Source organism: Aplysia californica, unplaced genomic scaffold (assembly GCF_000002075.1).
Source record: "Aplysia californica isolate F4 #8 unplaced genomic scaffold, AplCal3.0 scaffold01102, whole genome shotgun sequence".
Lineage (NCBI taxonomy): Eukaryota > Metazoa > Mollusca > Gastropoda > Aplysiida > Aplysiidae > Aplysia > Aplysia californica.
This window is the reverse complement of record NW_004798372.1, coordinates 1,604-6,926: the sequence shown is the minus strand read 5'-3', so window position 1 is coordinate 6,926 and position 5,323 is coordinate 1,604.

The window sequence follows — 5,323 nt, the reverse complement described above, 5'->3', positions numbered from 1 at the left end:
CTACACCCAAAAATAGTTAGGCTACAACAGAAAATCCATACACTATCCGAAACAGGAAAAAACATCATGTTCGCATGGATACCCAGCCATGTGGGCATCCGAGGAAACGAGCAGGTAGACGACCTGGCGAAGAAAGCTTCATCCCTTCTGCTGGGATCAACGACAAACACTCTCCCACAGACTGACTTTAGAAATAAAGTCAAAAAGTACACCTCCAGTCTGTGGGAGAGCCACTGGGAAAACCAGAAAAATAATAAATTATATGAAATTAAACCCAGACTAGAACAGCGAAATCCTTCGGATCTCTCCAGAAGAGACGAAGTCATTTTTACTCGATTGCGCATCGGACACACGGCCCTAACCCACAAATACCTCCTACAGGGAGAAGAGAAGCCGTTCTGTGTCGGATGCGACACAGATTTTACCATTAGACACATTTTAACAGAATGTCTAGACTTTGGAGAGATCCGAAGAAAATATTATAAATGCAAGAAATTACAGGATATTTTCTCCGTCGTTGTTCCCAGCAGAATTTAAAATTTTATAAAGGCCATTGGCCTTTATGGCGAGTTGTAAAGTGAATCTGATATTATTTAAAATTTTTATTGTTACTTAAAAGTTGTTTTAGATCACAAATGTATTTACACCGAATTTGAATATTTTAACTTTTTAGCATTTTAAAGTAAATTAGTTACCAGTCGTGAAGTGAACTCTCGCAGAAGTGAACAACTTGTGTTTCGCGCGCTCATATGACCTTAGCAGTTGCGAGCGCCGTAAAACCTTATACTACTACTACTACTACAACTTGTGTTTCGCGCGCTCATATGGCCTTAGCAGTTGCGAGCGCCGTAAAACCCTATACTTTGCATGGATTAGCATAGGTGAGAGATCCACTGTTATAAGAATAGACCCAAACAAAAATCAATGAAACTAATCACAAATGAGAAAAAAATGAAGCTAAGCAATTCATAATTTCAAAGTTATTGAGTCAAAGTAAATTGATAAAGAATACAATAAGCAGCTCCTACCCCCCCCCCCCCCCTCCCTTCACACACACATACATACCTGCCGGTGCATCTAAATCGAAGCATAGAAAACCAAATGGTACCGGTAAAGGTACATGTAAGCAGAAAAGACAGGTTGGCCGTTTCTCCTGATTTAGACATCAAGCATACAAAATTACAAAGTCTATAGAGCATAAAAAAAGAGCAAGAAATGTACTGCTTCATTAACCAGGCGTATTGATCTTAAAAGTCAGTGACCAGATTTCTTGGTGCTTTTCTGGGAGGCTGCCATTCCTCGTCGCTGTCCTCACTGATGTTCTCGTCAGAATGGCCAGACTCACTAGCACTGGCAGGTTCACAAACAGGTGAAGCTGTGGGTAAGGCTGTTGGTGAGGCGGCACTGGCAGAGGCACCAGTAGCAGATGAAGCAGCACTGGTGTCGCTAGAAGATGGGCGAGAAGCACTTTGAAGATCTGCTGCTGTTACCGACTTCCCAATCCCAGGCTCGATTTGCGGGATCCACGAGGTGTCTGCTTGCCTCTTGGTGAGTACTTGAACTTTTGTAGGTACTCGAGAACTGCCTCGGATACCTTCCCCACCCTCCGTTCGTTCTCTCCCTGAGTAGCAGCTGGATTTTTTTTCAACACCGCATCAGCGTTGAGCGGTGCGATACCACATGCGTGGAATCCAGAGATTAGGTTGTGGGGCATCTTCATTCCCATTCTCTCATATTAGCTTTTTGAGAGTAGACATGGAAATACTACCTAAAGAAGTTGATTTTGGGTGAGACATCTTGTGTTGCTCCATAACCTTCTGCCACTCCCTTTTCATTTTTCATAGGGCCAAAGAACGATACATCCAATGGCTGACATTTGTCCGTGCTGTTGGGGGGCAGGAGGATGACCCGGATGTTATGATCACCGCACTTATCTATCACTGGACCACTAAGGTTGGAGCTGAGGTTGTCTCCGATGATGACTTTCGGACCCTCTCGCCGACGAGCCCTGGGCACAACGATTGTTAAAGACCATTCCTCAAAGTTCTCTCCATCCATCCACCCACTCTTACTTCTGCTGAATCTTGTTCCTTTAGGTCCCCCATTGCACCAAGATTCTCACAAATGTGTGGCTTTGTATACAACAAATGGAGTCATCATTTCACCATCTGCAGTGCCTGCAAACATTACTGAAATGTTACCCTTTGAAAAATGTATCACCCTTCCTGGGTATTTCTCGCCCCTCCTAAATATAATATGCATTTCTTCCTCCGCGGTTCATCCGCTAAATTTTGTCTCATCATTGTTCAGAATATTGCCTAATGGCACAGCATCCAAAGAAGTCTTGAATTATCAAAATACTTCACCTCCTCTGGATTGACCACAGCCCTTGCCCTCTTTATAGTTTGGCACATCCTGTTTGACAGCACTTCATGACGTTTTATGAACTGGTTGACCCAGTCATCACTAGATGTGTTGTCTTTAAAGACGGAAACTGTCTGCTCAGTACTCCTCAAATGCTGTTTCACAATAAGTTTTACGTCACTTTTCTCAAGGGGCATGCCGTAGTCAGCACAGACAAGGAGATGGTTTACAAGTTCTTCCTCCACCTCAGCAGAGAGGGCTGTCTGACACCAAGTTTTTTTTAACCTGTCACTGTCAGTACTTTCACCCATGCTTGATAGTCGAGGCAGACTTTATGCTGTTGAAGCTAGAGAGGGGACTAAAGACTCCATTGGGTTCACTTTTTCCTGTCTCTTGGTTACTAAACAAAATGTTAAATTAATTTATATTGAGTATGATGAGAGGTGTCATAAAATTGTACATTTGTGCTTGTAAATCCAATTTAACTTTGAATTTGAGTTGTAGACCTTGGTCTTGGTAGGATGACTGTTGATGTTTTAAAAAAATCAAAATAAAGTATTTTTTCAGTGATGCAAAGCGTTTTGTGTGTGTATGTGTTTTCTCTTTTCGTTTGGCGCTATTATTTTTAGTCTGACGAGTGCTTTTTTGCTGACCCTCTCCTCCTCCTCCTCCTCCTCCTCCTCCTACTACTACTACTACTACCACCACCACCACCACTACTACTACTACCACCACCACCACCACTGTACTCCTACTACTACTACTACCACTCGTCGTACTACTACTACTACTTCTATTTCTACTACTACTACTACTACTACCTCCTCTCTACCAATACCACTACCTTTAGTAATGATGATTCGGGTATAGTACATTTTAACAATTATGATTCGGGTATAGTACATTTTAACAATTATAGATCTGATAATAATTATATATTATTGCTGTCAGGTCTATGGATCGGCAAAACCCCACATCCTGAAGATGCTAGACCCAGTACAAAGTTAACAAAGCTAAGGACTCCGTCTCACCATGTACTGGGGGCTTTCCGCACTTCTCCAGTGGAGAGCCTCCAGGCCGAGGCAAACATGCCATCACTCGTCAGACGCACACAACTCTCACTACAACTACAATACAAAATTTCAATTATAATACAAAGCTCAACACCAGAGAACCCAGCACACGACTGTATTTTCAGAACAAACCCAGACACCATAAACAAATTCCAAAACAACATTGACATGGCACTGGACTCCGTAGAAGTAGAAAATTCTCCTAACAAATCTTTTCTTATCCTATCTGACTCTTTGTCTTACATTACCTCGCTTAAAAATAGTTAGGTTACAACAAATATTACACGCTTTGGCTGAAACCGGGAAAAGTATCGTGTTCGTGTTCGCATGGCTTCTAAGCCATGTTGGAATAGAAGGAAATGAGCAAGTGGACCTCCTGGCGCCTTGTCCTTTCTGTTGGGATCGACGACGAACACTCTACCACTCTAAAAATAAAGTAAAAAACTACACCTCCAGTATGTGGGAGAGTCATTGGAAAAAACAAAATAACAACAAACTTCACAACATAAGCCCAAACTGGGTCCACGAAAACTTTCGGGCCTCTCCAGAAGAGACAAAGTCATTTTTACTCGAATACGCATCTGACACAAATATCTACTTCAGGCCAGGGAGAAGAGAAGCCGTTTTGTGTCGGGTGCGACACAGATTTTACCATTGGCATTAGACACATTTTAACAGAATGTCTAGACTTCGAAGACACCCGAAGGAAATATTTTAGATGCAAAAAACTGCAAGACCTGTTTTCCGTCGTTGATCCCAACAGAATCCTTGATTTTATAAAGTATGGAAAATTGTAAATTACATTGTTCAAAATTTTACATGTTATTTTAAGTTATTTGCACTCCTCGTCAAATCCGCATCGTAAAAAGAACTGTCCGGACTTGATAAGACCACGACTTTCAGTGGTATTCCTTGTGTATCCAAGCGGCACGAAAAGTTCACAAGTCGAAGGGCGTGGTCCGCAACCATGAGCTGAAGTGTTCCCGAAATGAGGAAATTGTGGCTAACTCAAGCAAGGGTGTGCAGCAGGCACCCGTGCTCAGTCACAAGAACACCCTAACTAAAGTGAAATCCCAGCTCATCAATAGCATCTTCATATCAACACTAACATACCAGTGTCAAACATTGTCTCTAAACACGGCACAAGAAAGAATAGGCTACATATTCAATGCATGCGAAATGAGGTGTCTCCGCAAAACCATCAACGTCACCAGAAGATACCGCATAAGGAAAAAGACCATACGCCTTCAAATCGGAATCGGAATACCACCAGTAATAACGTTCATAGTCATAGAGCGTCAATGAGTCAATTGGTTCAGACATCTAACCAGAATGCCCCGGAAACAACTAGCGGCTAGCACCCATGAACCGGGCTAGGAGGAAAGAAAGACCTAGCTGGATAGGGTTAAAAAAGGTCCTGGAATGACATCACGGTACAGACGAGACGCTACACGCCTAGCATAGGACTGAAACCTGCACCTCGGAGGCACCTCCCTTCGACATCCTACGGATACCAAAGTAAAAAAGTCCTGGTTGAAGCAAATTATAGAAAACAACTTATCACGAATATAAGAAAACGACAGGCAAATTTTTTCGGACACACAATGCGGAAAGAAGCATTAGAGAACATTGTAACAACAGGAAAGTTTGATGGAAAGAGAGGTAGAGGCAGACAGAGGGAAAAGATACTGGACAAGATGACAACATGGCTGTGAGCAGCAAGAACAACAGACACCATTGCTGCTTCGAAAGACAGATGGAAGTGGAGGTCCATGATCGCCCACGCCAGTCGGCAAGGCACCGGATGATGATGATTTTGTTTTTGTTGTTGTTGCTTTAGAGCCATTTGTTTTGTGTAGAGCACGAATTCCCTTTGAACATCAACT